Source organism: Heterodontus francisci, chromosome 13 (genome assembly GCF_036365525.1).
Source record: "Heterodontus francisci isolate sHetFra1 chromosome 13, sHetFra1.hap1, whole genome shotgun sequence".
Classification (NCBI taxonomy): domain Eukaryota; kingdom Metazoa; phylum Chordata; class Chondrichthyes; order Heterodontiformes; family Heterodontidae; genus Heterodontus; species Heterodontus francisci.
The window spans coordinates 41,305,975-41,323,429 of record NC_090383.1 but is presented as its reverse complement, the minus strand read 5'-3'; the positions used below and the strand labels follow the sequence as shown (position 1 = coordinate 41,323,429).

At 43.8% G+C, this 17,455-nt stretch overlaps 1 protein-coding gene across 4 annotated transcripts in view; it reads right to left on the bottom strand.

Annotated features, from left to right (window-relative positions):
- The window catches only part of LOC137376342 (uncharacterized), a 58,194-nt gene that overhangs the window by 18,243 nt on the left and 22,496 nt on the right, over window positions 1-17,455 (bottom strand). Inside the window, exon 1 of one of the 4 annotated variants that reach the window (XR_010976183.1) lies at window positions 12,219-13,951. The exons of the other annotated variants lie outside the window; for them this stretch is intronic. The gene's annotated coding sequence lies outside the window, so the exon portion shown is untranslated. Of the gene's footprint in view, window positions 1-12,218; window positions 13,952-17,455 lie in introns of those variants that run through there. 4 annotated transcript variants of the gene reach the window in all.

The window sequence follows — 17,455 nt, the reverse complement described above, 5'->3', positions numbered from 1 at the left end:
AGGAGTGTCCTCTGGGACAAAGGGGAGATTAGCAAAGAATCTTCGCCCATAGTCCGAAAAAAAATAAACCACGCATCCCCTGAAGTCAAAAGCCTTTGCATGACTCAGCAAAGCACTGAAAGAGAGTTCAGGATAGACCCGTCTACTAGTGACTCTTTTTTCAAAAAAAAAATTACCTCAGCAGCAACAAAGACCCTAGGTAGCCATGGAAATGGGCAAACGGAAGAGATACTTCCCAAAAAACCCCCCACATGTTTATTGGGATGCCAAAAAGCAGGACAATTAAAGCAGCACTGGCACAAAGAGAAGACAGGCTGTAATAAGTTTTAGGATTTATGAATGAGAGAAATGCATGTTTTTTTCTATATCTTACATTTTTCTCTTGACCCTTATAATGCTTGTCTGAAATCGCATTTCATTCCACTGGGTGTGGAGGTGCCATGCTAGGCCCCTGCCTGCCAGGAATGAGGCACATTAATTTTGTCATGAACATGGATTTTAAACTCTTACTGGAGTGAAGAAAGGGCTTGCTTTAGAACAAAAAGTTGCCAGATCTTGGCTGGAAAGACATTTTGCAAATTGACAGATAGTGTTTGGAAGGACAGAGCAGCCATTCCCTGACACATTCAACCCACAATGAACCCTTGGCTGGTAAGACATTTTCCCTAACACATTCAGCCCACAGTGGACTTTTGATCACCGGACGTTGAAGGTGGGGGAGCTCACATTCCAGGTTGACTGCCAAGATAGCTGAATACACAAATGGACATTGGCAAACCAGCTCGTCCCATGACTAACCTGCTGGGCAACCTGAGTTTTTTTGAATTTGTGCAAACAGTTTGGGCAGAAAGCTGTTTGCTCCTGGACTGAGAAGATCTCTCCTGTCTGCACCCATCCCTTTCTCACAAGCCTCTGAATCTACTGAAGACACATGAACCCCAAGAGAGAAGTGTCCTACAGCAAACATGGTTTAAGAAGAATACAGGGCCCGAATGAAAAGCAAGATCAACCTACAATCAATGACTCTACAGTGAGCTTGAAGAACCGTAACACCAACTCTTCAGATATTGCCTCAAACCTTTCCACATTATTTTTCTTCTCTTTTCTGTCTGTATTTGCATGTTTGTATCACATATGCATGCTAGGGTGGAACGTGGTGTGTATCTGTAGGCGTTAACCGAATTAGAGTTTAAGTTTAATAAATTTCAACTTTTCTTATTTAAACTTAAGAAAGCCTGTTTGTGCTGGTATCTTTGCCTTATAATTGGAAAGCGGTGAACAAGGATTCACCAAAGGGAAGGCTAAAAAAACAGTGTGTTTAAAAATAAAACCTTGTTACAGTAAGACCAGGTGAAGACTGAAAGGGAAGCCTAGGGACTGGGGCGCCGAGCAGTTAACTAAAATGCAGCCAGTTGTCCCCCGAATGGCTGACGTAGGATTCCCACACCTTTCTGGCTCAGTATCAGGACCCCTGCCCCTTGCATAAAATCCAGCCTCTTGTGTGTTGAGATATTTCCTTATCTTCTCCTTGCATGGTCTTGGGTAGTGACCATGCAGTTTTCTTAAAACGTTCCTAGGCAAGGATACAAATATCTCTAAGAGAAATTGAATTTACTATTCTCACCTAATTTTCCTGACTTTCACTAGAATGTACATTGATCCCAGATTGATAACTTAAAGTGAATTGCACCCCTGTAATTTATTCCAATTCAGCTAAGAAACTGATGATAGAAAAATTCCGATTTGGTTGTGTAATATTCCTATTTCTATTTTACTCACTTCCCCTCATTCCATTTTACACAGTAATTACCACTTATTGCCATTCCATCTCATTCGTGAGTCCTGGAGGAACTTTACAGTCCAATACAATATTCGCATAATGTCTTTCAAAAAAAATCAAATGTTCCCACTTGGTTCAAGTTATTCACACATTTTGTTTGTTTATTCTTTACTTTAAATGACTTTTCCCTCCAACTTATTGTGCCAGTGTCCATTTATCATAGTAGTATTGTTGGACTGAAAGAACTTGTCAAGGTTAATTTATTTTTCCCAAAAACTTTCTTCCTTGATGCAAAGCAATTAGCACAACCACCTAGACTGTTCTTTCTTTTAATTGAAAATTTAATTATCCCCCTAAACTTCAGGTAGATTTTCCCTTCTCAAGCACATAAAAGAGCAACTCATATCAATTTTATTTTTATCAATTCTAATTTTAGAAAACATTATGCCCAGGTTTGGTGGTTTTATATTAGGGACAGAAGTGTTAGTAATTAGTTTGGAAGTAACTTCCATATCTCGCCTTCTTGAGCACTCAGACTCAAAAGACAGCAAATGACAAATGGGTTAAGATCAATTCTTTGTAAGGCAAAGTCTTTAGTCCAAATCACCACGATGCTGTAACATTTGATGTTTGCCAATTTCTGCAAGTAAGTTCTTAAATTCCTAGAAATGGTGGATCTCTTGCTGTGCCATCAAGCTCCATGTGATCTGGGAAACCATGGTCCATTGTTTATAAGAAAAGAAAAACAGTATCAGTTGTGATTCTGCTTAAGAGCCCAAGGGATTATTTTTTCCGTTCATAATTTCCTTTTGTCACCATGGGGAAATATCCACTTAAATTAAAAAAACTTAACAATGACCAATATATAAATTTACATACAGCAATACAAAATTTTTTGCCTTTTGAAACATTGTCAAACACCATTGTGTCACTTTACGTAAATTTAAGAAAATATTCCCAATTGACAAAACCAAATGACATTTTACTGTTTTTTTCAGTCTTTGTACCTTTTCAAACTTGTACAGTATTTGAAATAAATTTCAGCTTTTCCTTTACTTTCAATTTTCAAACTATGAGCTGTGAAGGCACAAAAATGTTACCAAATTTTTATCCTTCCCGATGAATTAAAAAAGTCAAGAACAACAGAAATCATTAACACCACCTGCTTCAGATTGTTATCAAACTCCTCGATAGCAGTAGTATTCCCCCCTTTTCACATATTCCAGTAAAACCAAGATTGTTTGATGGTAAGAATCAACTTAAATCATTAAGTCCTTGGCCAATTGTAAATGCGACAGTCTCATGTTTGGAACTTAGAAACCCTCAGACAATTTACAGAAGAACATAAGAAATATGAGTAGGAGTAGACCATATGGCCACTTGAGCCTGCTCCGCCATTCAATACGATCATGGCTGATCTTCCACCTCAGCTCCACTTTCCCCCCACTCCCCATAAGCCATGATTCCCTTAGAGACCAAAAAACTATCCTTGAATATACTCGATGAAGAAGCATCCACAACCCTCTGGGGTAGAGAATTCCGAAGATTTACAACCCTATTTCCATACCATAAATAGACAGTAACCTAGTGGCTAAAAAGAGCGAGGAAAATAAGGAAATTAATTTCAGCAGAGATGATGTATTGGAGAAACTTAAGGGACGAAAATCTGACAAATCTCCAGGACCTGATGATCGACACCCTCGGATTCTGAAAGAGATAGGCTGCAGATATAGTGGATGCACTAGCTATGATTTTCCAAAATTCCTTAGATTTGGGAACGGTCCCATCAGTTTGGAAATTGGCAAATGTTACACCGCTTTTCAAGAAAGGAGGGAGAGTGAAAACACGGACGTACAGGCCAGTTAGCTTAACATCAGTTGTTGGTAAAATGCTGGAATCTATTATTAAGGAAGTCTTAACAATGCACTGAGAAAAGCACAGTATGATTAGAGCAAGTCAACATGGTTTTACTAAAGCGAAATGCTGTTTGACAAATGTATTAGTGTTTTTTGAGGATGTAACTAGTAGGGTAGATAAAGGGGAACCAGTAGATGTAGTATACGTGGATTTCCAAAAGGCATTCGATAAGGTGCCATACAAGATAAGGGCTCATGGAATTGGGAGTAATTAGCATGGATGGATGATGCCCCGACCGATGAAGGCAAGCATGCCGTATGCCTTCTTGACTACCTTATCCACCTGCGTTGCCACTTTCAGTGACCTGTGGACCTGTACGCCCAGATCTCTCTGCCTGCCAATACTCCTAAGTGTTCTGCAATTTACTGTATACTGTATGTGGTCTACTCCTGATCCCTATTTCTTGTGTTCTTGTGTTCCTCTGTATGAAGAAATGTTTCCTCATCTCAGTCCCTTATCCTGAGACTGTGCTCCTGTGTTCTAGATTCTCTATCCATGGGAAACAACCTCTCAGTGTCTACCCTGTCAAGTCCTCTTCGAACCTTATCGAGTCATAAGGGTCATTTATGGCACAGAAGGAGGCCATTTGACTGAATGAATCCATTCTGCCCCATTAACCTGTTCCAGCCCTGCAGGTTTATTTCCCTCAAATGCCCATACAATTTTTGTTTGAATTTATTAATCGTCTCCGCTACCACCACCCTCACAGCGAGTTCCTGGATATTACCACTTGCTACATAAAAAAGTTCTTCCTCACATTCCCCCTGCATCTCTTGCCCAAAACCTTAAATCTGTGACCCCTAGTCCTTGCACCATCAGCTAATGGGAACAGCTTTTCTTTGTTTACCTAATTTAAACCTGTCATAATCTTGTACACCTCTATCAAATCTCCCCTCAATCTCTTTTGCTCCAAGGAGAACAACCCCAACTTCTCCAGCCTAACCTTGTAACTGAAATCTGAAACCGTTCTGGTGAATCTCCCCTGCACCCTCTCAAGGACCCTCACATCCTTCCTAAAGTGTGGTGACCAGAAATGGATGCAATACTCTAGTGACCTAATCAGAACTTTATAGATGTTCAGCATAACTTTCCTGCCTTTGTTCTCAATACTTCTATTTATGAAGCCCAAGACCCTTTGCTAACTACTCTCTCAATATGTCCTGGCACCTTCAAAGATCTGTGCACCGGAACCCTCAGGTCCCTCTGTCCCTGCATACTCTTTAGAACTGTGCCATTAAGTCTCTATTGTCTCTACCTATCTCTTCTGCCAAAATGCATCATCTCACATTTCTCTATATTAAATTCCATCTGCCACTTGTCTGCCCATTCCGCTAGCCTATATATGTCCTGTTGCTGTTGAATTGTATCATTCTCACTGTTTGCCAAATCTCCAAGTTTGGTATCATCGGCAATTTTGAAATTTTGCTCTGTATTCCAATATCCAAGTCATTTATATAGATCGAAAAAGCAGGGGTCCTAGCACTGAACTTTGGGGAACACCATTGTCCACCATCCTCCATTCCGAAAAACAACCATTTACCATGACTTTCTGACTTTAAGCTAATTTTTTATCCGAGCTGACACTAACCCTCATATTTCATGAGCCTCAACTTTTGTTAACTAGCCTTTTATGTAGCACTTTGTCAAATGCCTTCTCAAAATCCATACAGACCTTCTCTTCTATGGCATCAAAAAATTCCTTCAGTTTAGTCAACATTTTACAAATACATGCTAGCTCTCCTTAATTAACTCAAACCTCTCCAGGTACCTGTTGATTTTTTTCTCTGTTATTGTGTCGAAAACCTTACCCACCAGTCTGTAGTTACTAGAGGCTGGATTTTGTTATCGCGCCGCCAGGAGCATTGGCGGATGCGCAAGATGTCAGCTGTCCTGCATGTGACGTTCAAGGCCACGTCACCACGATTACGCCGCCACATAGCCACCAACATTATGCTATCCCCCACAATCACATGGAGGGGGCGGCATTGGCACTGCTGTTTACGGTGTCTCCTGATATTGGATTGCAGAGCTCAACCTCCCCCCAACCCCCCACCACAGTACCCACTTGCAGGGTTTCTCCCTCCCCCCACATCTGCAAATTGAGCTTAGTGGCAATGCCCGAAGCCAAAAAAATCTATGAAGATAACAATGCATAATTTACCTAACCTTAGCAGGCACCAAGGACTCTCACCTCAGTGGCGCCAACTTTTCAAAGACGGGAAAGTGAAGGCAGAAGATCGCAAATGCCTTGTAGGATCCCGGGGAATTATATACTAACAGTATTTAACATATTTAAACTACAATCCCATCATTTTGCCATGGAACCTCGCCGCCTCCGAGAAAATCAGAACCCTGCATTATGGCATTAGTGCCGATTCTCCGGCCCCCCTCCGTCAGAAAACCCACCTTCCAATGGCCAATAGATCCAGCCCTAGGAATGTTCTAACACCCTTTCATGAATAAGACTGTCACATTTGTCACTTTCCAATCCTCTGGCAACTCGCAACTATTTACGTAAAATTGGGAGATTATGGCAAGCCATTCCGTTATCTCAACTCCAACTTCCTGTGGGATGCAAGCCATCTGGACCAGGCAACTTATTCATTCTAAGCATAGCCAGCCTTTCCAGTATATCCTTCCTATCAATTTTCACCCCACCCATTACCTTTTACTTTAATGATTTAGACGTGAATATAGGAGGTATGATCAGTAAGTTCGCAGATGACACAAAAACTGGTGGTCTCATAAATAGTGAGGAGGAAAGTCTTCGATTACAGAACGTTATAGATGGGCTGAGCAGTGGCAAATGGAATTTAATCCTGAGAAGTGTGAGGTGATGCATTTTGGGAGGACTAACAGGGCAAGGGAATATACAATGCATGGTAGGACCATAGGAAGTACAGAGGGTCAGAGGGACCTTGGTGTACTTGTCCATAGATCACTGAAGGCAGCAGCACAAGTGGATAAGGTGGTTCGGAAGGCATATGAGATACTTGCCTTTATTAGCCGAGGCATAGAATATAAGAGCAGGGAGGTTATGATGCAGCTGTATAAAACGCGAGTGAGGCCATAGCAGGAGTGCTGTGTATAGTTCTGGTCACCACACTACAGGAAAGATGTGATTGCACTGGAAAGGGTGCAGAAGAGATTCACCAGGATGTTGCCTGGGCTGGAGCATTTCAGCTATGAAGAGAGACTGGATAGGCTAGGGTTGTTTTCTTTAGAGCAGAGAAGGCTGAGGGGGGGACATGATTGAGATATACCAAGATTTATGAAGGGCACTGATAGGATAGATACGAAGAAACTTTTTCCCTCAGCGGAGGGATCAATAATCAGGGGCATAGATTTAAGGTAAGGGGCAGGAGGTTTAGAGGTGATGTGAGGAAAAATGTTTTCACCCAGAGGATGGTTGGAATCTGGATCACATTACCTGAAGAGGTGGTAGAGGCAGGAACCCTCACAACATTTAAGAAGTATTTAGATGAGCACTTGAAACGCCATAGCATATATGGCTATGGGCCAAGTGCTGGAAAATGGCATAAGAATAGATAGGTGCTTGATGGCCGGCACAGACATGATGGGCCGAAGGGCCTGTTTTTGTGCTGGAGAACTCTGACTCTAACGTCCACATTTCTACTGATATTTTGTCAGCATCCTCTTCCTTAGTAAACTTTGATACAAAGTACTCAAAGTACTCTAACCTTGCCGTGCAACTCTTAAGCATTTAGCACCCTCTTTGTCTGTATTAAGCCCCACTTGCCTCTTGTTAGCCGCTTACTATTTACATGCTGGTAGAAGATTTTTGTGTTCCCTTTTATGTTAACTGCCATTCTATTCTCATATCTCTTTGCCAGCCTTATTTTCCTCTTCATTTCTGCTCACAATTTATGGCATTTGGCCTGGTTCTCGCCTGAAGAATTCACCTGACATACATCATTCACCTTCTTCTTTTGTTTCATCATATTCCCAAGCCCCTAACTTTTGCCCTTGTTGGTACCTAGCCTGTACCTGAAACATCTCCTCTTAAGGTCACCGATTGTTCTGTTACCATTTTTCCTGTCAGCCCTTGGTTCCAATTTACTCTGATTAGATCCACTCTCATCCCATTGTAGTTATCCTTCTTCCAATTTAAGAACAAAGGACAAAGAACAGTACAGCACAGGAACAGGCCATTCGGCCCTCCAAGCCTGCGCCGATCTCGATGCCTGTGGCGCAGTGGTTAGCACCGCAGCCTCACAGCTGCAGGGACTCGGGTTCGATTCCGGGTACTGCCTGTGTGAAGTTTGCAAGTTCTCCCTGTGTCTGCGTGGGTTTTCTCCGGGTGCTCCGGTTTCCTCCCACAAGCCAAAAGACTTGCAGGTTGATAGGTAAATTGGCCATTATAAATTGTCACCAGTACAGGTAGGTGGTAGGGAAATATAAGGACAGGTGGGGATGTTTGTTGGGAATATGGGATTAGTGGAGGATTAGTATAAATGGGTGGTTGATGTTCGGCACAGACTCGGTGGGCCGAAGGGCCTGTTTCAGTGCTGTATCTCTAATCTAATCTAATCTAAACTAAAACCTTCTGCACTTCTGGGGTCCGTATCCCCCTATTCCCATCCTATTCATGTATTTGCTAATTCTTATGTCCACCCAAACTGATTCTACATCTTGATCTTCTGAGCCAAGATAATTTCTCACTACTATACTGATCTCATCCTTTATTAACAGAGCTACCCCACTTCCTTTTCCTTTCTTCCTATCCTTCTGAAATGTCAAATACCTTGAATATTCAGTTCCCAGCTTGGTCACCTTGCAACTATCTCTCTCTAATGGCTATCAAATCATACTTATTTATTTCTATTTGTGCCATCAATTTATCCATCTTGTTATGAAGACTGCATATGCAATCTGATAATGAGCCCTTATGACGTTTCCCTTCGTTTGTTCGTTGGTGTCATCTTCTTCCCAGAAGGTTGACTGTCATGGATTTTCACTTGTGTCTGTCCTGTGCTGTCCTTACACATTCTGCATAGGTCAACTGTCTGAAGCACTATAATTGATGAGCTTTGTCAAATTGCGAAATGACTATACTCTATCTGCTCTTATGATATACTGAAGAATTGTGCTCAATGAGCTGCTGCATTATACTGATGGATTATACACTGTGAACTAAAGCACTATCTTAAAGGACGTTACTCTATACAGGGGCGGCGCAGTGGTTAGCACCGCAGCCTCACAGCTCCAGCGACCCAGGTTCAATTCTGGGTACTGCCTGTGTGGAGTTTGCAAGTTCTCCCTGTGTCTGCGTGGGTTTTCTCCGGGTGCTCCGGTTTCCTCCCACAAGCCAAAAGACTTGCAGGTTGGTAGGTAAATTGGCCATTATAAATTGCCCCTAGTATAGGTAGGTGGTAGGGAAATATAGGGACAGGTGGGGATGTGGTAGGAATATGGGATTAGTGTAGGATTAGTATAAATGGGTGGTTGATGGTCGGCACAGACTCGATGGGCTGAAGGGCCTGTTTCAGTGCTGTATCTCTAAAACTAAAAAAAAAAATGTCAGTAATATGTTGAAGGTCTATTCTCTGTTAGTCGCTGCAATAATCTGAAGCACTATATTCTATGAGCTTCTTCAATTTCTAAATGACTATGCTCTATCAGCCACTGTGATATACTGTGGGAATGAGCTCAATGAGCTACTGCATTCTACTGAAGCATTATAGTTTCAGAGCCTTTACAATATACTGCAGGACGATGCTCTATCTGTTGCTGCAATACTCTGCACCACTACAAGCTGTGAACACCTACAATATCTGAGATGATTGTACTCAATCAGCTCTTATGATATACGCTGAATTGCGCTGAATGAGCTGCTGCGTTATACGGAAGGATTATACACTGTGAACTAAAGCACTATCTTAAAGGACTATACTCTATGCATGTCAGTAATATGCTGAAGGAAAGAAGTCACTGGTGGGAATAGTTTATAGGCCCCCAAACAGTAGCTACACTGTAGGACAGAGTATAAATCAAGAAATAATGGGTGGTTGTAAGAAAGGTACTGCAATAATCGCGGGCAATTTTAATCTCCAAATTGATTGGATGGGTCAAATTGGCAAAGGTAGCCTGGAGGACGAGTTTATAACAGTCTATTCAGGACCGTGTCTTATAACAATACATTCTGGAACCAACCAGGAAGCAGGCTATTTTAGAGCTGGCAATGTGTAATGAGACAATATTAATTAATGACCTCATAGTAAATGATCCTATCGGCAACAGTGATCATAACATGATGGCATTTCACATTCAGTTTTAGGGTGAGAAATGTAGGTCTGAAACTAGTGTCTTGAACTTAAATATAGGCAATTACAAGGGTCTGAAGACAGAGTTGGCTAAAGTGGGCTGGGAAAATAGGTTAAAAGGTAAAAAAGTAGAGAAACAGTGGCAGACATTTCATAACTCTCAACAATTATATATTCCACTGAGAAAGAAAGACTCTACCAGAAGCATGCACCATCTGTTGCTAGCTAAGGAAGTTAAGAATGGTATCAAATTGAAAAAAAAGTATACAATTCTGCAAAGATTAGTGGTAGGCCAAGTCCGAGTGTATCAGGCCTGTGTCCTCAGTACCTTGCTCTACGGCAGCGAGGCCTGGACAACGTATGCCAGCCAAGAGCGACGTCTCAATTCATTCCATCTTCGCTGCCTTCGGAGAATACTTGGCATCAGGTGGCAGGACTATATCTCCAACACAGAAGTCCTTGAAGCGGCCAACACCCCCAGCTTATACACACTACTGAGTCAGCGGCGCTTGAGATGGCTTGGCCATGTGAGCCGCATGGAAGATGGCAGGATCCCCAAAGACACATTGTACAGCGAGCTCGCCACTGGTATCAGACCCACCGGCCGTCCATGTCTCCGTTATAAAGACGTCTGCAAACGCGACATGAAATCGTGTGACATTGATCACAAGTCGTGGGAGTCAGTTGCCAGCATTCGCCAGAGCTGGCGGGCAGCCATAAAGACAGGGCTAAATTGTGGCGAGTCGAAGAGACTTAGTAGTTGGCAGGAAAAAAGACAGAGGCGCAAGGGGAGAGCCAACTGTGCAACAGCCCCAACAAACAAATTTCTCTGCAGCACCTGTGGAAGAGCCTGTCACTCCAGAATTGGCCTTTATAGCCACTCCAGGCGCTGCTTCACAAACCACTGACCACCTCCAGGCGCGTATCCATTGTCTCTCGAGATAAGGAGGCCCAAAAGAAAAAGAAAGTGGTAGGCCAGAAGATTGAGAAAATTTTAGAAACCAGCAAAGGATGGCTAAAGAATAATAAAGAGGGAGAAATTAGAGTATGAGAGAAAACTAGCAAGAAATATTAAAGCAGACAGGAAACAAATATATAAAAGGGAAGAGAGTAGCTAAAGTAAGCTTTCGTCTCTTAGAGGATGAGACAGGGATTAATAATGGGAAACAAGGAAATGGCAGACACCTTGAACAAATACTTAGTATCGGTCTTACAATAAAAGACACAAAAAGCACCCCAAGAAGAGTAGAAAATCAAGAGGCAAAAGGGAGGGAGGAATTTAAAACAATCACTATCACTGGAGAAAAATTACTGGGAAAACTAATGGGACTAAAGGCTGACAGGTCTCCTGGAACTGATGGTCTGCATCCTAGGGTCTTGAAAGAAGTGGCTGCAAAGATATTGGATGCATTGGTTGCAATCTTCCAAAATTCCCTAGATTCTAGAAAGGTCCCAGTGGATTGGAAAACCATAATTGTAACACCTCTATTTAAGAAAGGAGGGAAACAGAAAGCAGGAAACTACAGGCCAGTTAACCTAACATCTGTCTTTGGGAAAATACTGGAATCCATTATTAAGGAAGTAGTAGCAAGACATTTAGAAATTCATAATACAATTAGGTAGCGTCAACAGGAAAGGGAAATCATGTTTGACAGATTTATTAGAGTTCTTTGGGAATCTAACAAGCAGGTTGGATTAAGTGGAACCAGTAGAGGTACTGTATTTGGATTTCCAAAAGGCATTCAATGAGGTGCCACATAAAAGATTACTACAAAAAGTAAGAGCTCACGGTCTGGGGGTAATATATTCGCATGGATAGAGGATTGGCTAATTAACAGGAACCAGAGAGTTGGGACAAATGGGTCTTCTTCAGTTAGCAAACTGTAACTCTTGGAGTGCCACAGGGATCAATGCTGGGGCCTTAACTATTGATGATCTATATTCATGACTTGGATGAAGGGACTGAGTGTGTTGTAGCCAGATTTGCTGACGATACAAAGATAGGAAAGCAAGTTGTGAGGAGGAGAAAAAAGGCTGGATTTTAACAAGCACTCGGCGTCGTGATCCGTGGCCTGAAGATGGCTCAGGATGAGGCCTGCCTGCCTTGACACCGGCTGGGCCCGGCCCAATCCTCCCGGCGGTGGTGAGGCTCCATGGCAGTCCCCCTTCCACTGGGCGACAAGACCACAATTTATGGATGCAGATCAATAAAATTAATAAATTTAAATACACTTAACTCCAATTTTGAGGTCCTACCGCAATCTTCAGTGCGGCGGCCAGCACTACCATGCCTTCAGATCCTCATCAGGGAAATGCAGCACCATGCTGGTGGGGAGGGGGAAGGAGGTACTTTTGTCAGTAGTGGAGGGGGCGGGGGGGAAACGGAGTCAAATACATGTAATGGATGTAGAGGATGGTGGGAAAGGTTGAACTGAGAACTTTGTGCAGTTTTGGGGGGAGGGCAAGGTCAGATGTTAAAGGTAAGTGTTTTGTGGCGGGAGGGAGGGAAAATAGTTGTTGTAATTGTTTTGGGGGCATGGGAAAGGGGCACAAGAAATGTATTTATTTAATTTTGGGGGATCTTTAAACATTTAAATATGCCCTTTAAAAATGGCACCTGCGCCTTCCCACAGGCAACTGAAACTGTTGACAGGGATGGACAGCCCACCCCCTCCACGTGATTGAGGGGGGGGCGGGCTGCCCCGGCTATTTAAATGAACCACCTTGCTTAAGATGATGGCAGCTCTTTGGCGTCCCTGGACTGCATTTTTTGAGCTCGCTGCTGAGATTGATGGCAGCTTCTTAAAATGCAGCCCAAAGTGTCTGTAAAGAGATTTTGACAGGTTAAGTGAGTGGGCAAAAATTTGGCAGATGGAGTAGAATGTGGGAAAAAGTGAAGTTGTCCACTTGGGTGGGAAGAACAGAAAAGCAAAATATTATTTAAATGGAAAATGCAAAGTGCTCCAATACAGAGGGGTCTGGATGTCCTTGGATAGGAATCACAAAAAGCTAGCGTGCAGGTACAGCAAGTAATTATTAAGGCAAAGGGAATGTTGGCCTTTATCGCAGGGGGCATGGAGTATAAAAATAGGGAAGTCTTGCTACAGCTGTACAGGGCATTGGTGGGTCCGCACCTAGAGTACTGTGTACAATTTTAGTCTCCTTACTTGTATTGGAAGCAGTTCAGGGAAGGTTCACTAGGCTGATTCCTGGGGTGAAGGCGTTGTCTTATGAGGACAGGTTGAGCCTACATACATTGGAGTTTAGAAGAATGAGAGGTGATGTTATTGAAGCATATAAGAAACTGAGGGGACTTAACAGGGTAGATGTTGAGAGGATGTTTCCCCTCATGGGGAACCAAGAAATAGGGGGCACAGTTCAAAAATAAGGGGTCTCCCATTTAAGATGGAGATGAGGAGAAATTTCTTCTCTGAGTCATAGAATCATAGTCATACAGCATAGTAACAGGCCCTTCGGCGCACCGCGTCCATGCCGACCATAATGCGGCGCAGTGGTTAGCACCGCAGCCTCACAGCTCCAGGAACCCGGGTTCGATTCTGGGTACTGCCTGTGCGGAGTTTGCAAGTTCTCCCTGTGACCGCGTGGGTTTTCGCTGGGTGCTCCGGTTTCCTCCCACAGCCAAAAAGACTTGCAGGTGATAGGTAAATTGGCTGTTGTAAATTGCCCCGAGTGTAGGTAGGTGGCAGGGAATATAGGATTACTGTAAGGTTAGTATAAATGGGTGGTTGTTGGTTGGCACAGACTCGGTGGGCCGAAGGGCCTGTTTCAGTGCTGTATCTTTAAAAAAATAAAAAATAAATAAATGCCTATCTATACTAATCCCACCTGCCTGCATTAATTCCATATCCCTCTATGCCTTGCTCAGTTAAGTACCTGCCCAGATGCCTCTTAAATGTTGCTACTGTTCCTGCTTCCACCACCTCCTCTGGCAGCTCAACCCAGATACCCACTATTCTTTGTGTGAAAAATTTACCCCTTTGATCCCCTTTAAAGCTCCTCCCTCTCACCTTAAATCTATGCCCCCTAGTTTTAGTCACCCCTACCATGGGAAACAGACTCTGGCTATCTACCCTATCTGTGCCTCTCATAATTTTATATACCTCTATCATGTCCCCGCTCAGCCTCCTTCGCTCCAGGGAAAACAGACCCAGTCTATCCAAACACTCTTTATAACTCAAGCCCTCCAAACCAGGCAACATCCTTGTGAATCTTTTCTGCACCCTCTCCAGCTTAATCACATCTTTCCTGTAGTGCGGCGACCAGAACTGCACACAGTACTCCAAATGCGGCCTAACCAACGCTATGTACAACTGTAACATGACGTCCCAACTCTTGTACTCGATGCCTCGGCCGATGAATTCAAGCATGCCATACGCCGCCTTCACCACCCTGTCTACCTGTGGTGCCACTTTCAGGGAACTATGTACTTGCACGCCAAGGTTTCTCTACTCAACACCACTCCCCAGTGCCCTGCCATTCACTGGATATGTCCTGCCCTGGTTTAACTTCCCAAAATGCATCACTTCACACTTGTCTGCATTAAATTCCATTTGCCAATCCCTTGCCCACTTTCGCAGTTGATCTATATCCTGTTGTAACCTTAGACAACCTTCTTCACTGTCCACTATACCACCAATTTTGGTGTCATCTGCAAACTTACTAATCATGCCCCCTACATTCACATCCAAGTCATTAATATATATGACAAACAACAGAGGGCCCAGCACCGATCCCTGCGGCACACCACTGGTCACCGGCCTCCAATACCACCCTCTGGCTCCTATCACCAAGCCAATTTTGTATCCAGTTGGCTAGCTCACCACGGATCCCATGTGGTCAACCTTCCGGACCAGCCTACCATGTGGGACCTTGTCAACGGCCTTGCTAAGGTCCATGCAGACAACGTCCACCTCCCTGCCCTCGTCAATCCTCTTGGTCACCTCCTCAAAAAACTCAATCAAATTCGTGAGACATGATTTCCCACACACAAAGCCATGCTGACCTCATCAGACCTTGCCTTTCCAAATGCATATAAATCCTGTCTCTCAGAATCCCTTCCAATAACTTTCCCACCACTGATGTAAGGCTCACTGGCCTCTAGTTCCCTGGCTTATCCCTGCTGCCCTTCTTAAATAAAGGCACAACATTATTGGATCCTCCAATCTTGCAGTACCTCATCCGTGGCTAATGATGATACAAAAATCTCTGCCAGGGCCCCAGCAATCTCCTCCCTTGCTTCCCTGGGGATTTATCCACCTTGATGCGCTTCAAAACCTCCAACACCTCCTCCTTTGTAACGTTGATATGCTCCAGGATATTGCTGTTCCCTCCCTTGAACTCACTGGCTTCCATGACATTCTCCACAGTAAATACAGACGAGAAGTATTCATTTAAGACCTCGCCCATTCCCTGTGACTCCACACATAGATTACCACACTGATCCTTAAGGGGACCTACTCTCTCCCTAGCTACCCTTTTACTCTTAATATACTTATAGAATCTTTTAGGATTCTCCTTTATCTTATCTGCCAGGGAAATCTCATGGCCACTTTTCGCCCTCCTAATTTCCTTCTTAAGTGTAGTCCTCCATTCCCTATACTTCTCGAGGGACTTGCTTGATCCCAGCTGCCTATACCTGACATATGCCTCCTTCTTTGTCCCGACCAGACCCTCAATATCCCTCGTCAATCAAGGTTCCCTAAACTTGCCAGCCTTGCCCTTCAATCTAACAGGAACATGCTGGCCCTGAACTCTTCCTATCTCACTTTTAAAAGCCTCCCACTTGCCAGACCTGTAAACAGCCTCTCCCATTGAACATTTGAGAGTCCCTGTCTGATGCCATCGAAATTAGTTTCCCCCAATTTAGGACTTCGACTTGAGGACTAGTCCTGTTCTTTTTCATAACTATCTTGAAGCTAATAGAGTTATGGTCACTGGTCCCAAAGTGCTCCCCCACTGACACATCAACCACCTGCTCAGCCTCATTTCCTAAGAGGAGGTAGAGTGTAGCCCCTTCTCTAGTAGGGCCATCCACATACTGCTTCAGAAAACTATCCTGGACACACTTAACAAATTCTTCCCCATCTGATCCCTGAGCACGAAGGCAGTCCCAGTCAATATTAGGGAAGTTAAGATCACCTACTATTACAACCCTAAAATTCCTACACCTATCTGTGATTTCCCTACATATATGCTCCTCCAAAGCCCTCTGACTATTGGGGGGCCGATAGTATAATCCATCAAAGGGATCACCCCTTTCTTATTTCTAAGTTCTACCCATCTGGTTTTGCAGGACACTCCCCCCGGGATATCCTCTCCAAGTACTGCTGTGATGTCCTCCCTGATCAATAGTGCAACTCCCCCTCCTCTCTTACCTCCAATAATAAAAACAAGGAATGCTGGAACCACTCAGCAGGTCTGGCAGCATCTGTAAAGAGAGAAGCAGAGTTAATGTTTCAGGTCAGTGACCCTTCTTCGGAACTCTTACCTCCACCTCTGTCACGCCAGAAGCATCGGTACCCCAGAACATTGAGCTGCCAGTCCAGCCCATCCCTCAACCACGTTTCCATAATAACTATAATATCACAATCCCATGTACCAATAGAGTTCATCTGCCTTACCTGTAAGGCTTCTTGCATTAAAGTAAATGTAGTTTAGCTGACCAGACCTTCCACACTCCCTGTCCTGCCCCTGCTCGGCCTGCCTATTGGACTTGCTTTAACCTCTACATTTGCCTCAACTATCTCATCGGAGAGACTACTACTTTGGGCCCTACCCCACTGCCAGACTAGTTTAAACTCTCCCGAGCAGTACCAGCAAACCTCCCCGCAAGGATATTGGTCCCCTTCCAGTTCTGATGCAACCCGTCCCTCTTGTTCAGGTCACCTCTGCACCAGAAGAGATCCCAATGATCCAAGTAGCTGAAGCCCTCCCGCCTACACCAGCTCTTCAGCCACGCATTCATTTGCCTTATCCTCCTATTCCTACCCTCACTAGCACGTGACACAGGGAGTAATCCTGAGATGACAACCCTAGAGGTCCTGCTTTTTAACCTTCTGCCTAACTGCCTATATTCACTTTGCAGGACCTCTAGGGTGTTGTTAATCTATGGAATTCTCTTCCCCAGAAAGCAGAGGAGGCTGGGTCATTGCATATATTGAAGGCTGAGTTAGACTGACTTTTGATCTGCAAGGGAGTCAAGGGTTATGGTGGGCAGGGTGGGGGACAGACTGCAAAGTGGAAGTAAGGCCGCAATGAGATCAGATATGATCTTATTGAATGGCAGAGCAGGGTCAAGAGGCCAAATGGCATACTCCTTCTCCTATTTCTTATGATCTTAAGTTCCTCACTCTTATGAGCCTCTTGGTTACCCTCTATTACTGGTTAAGGAGACTATCACAGCTGCACTGCGGGAGGACACCTCGGAGGGCTCATGCAGCGAGGCAATATGGGT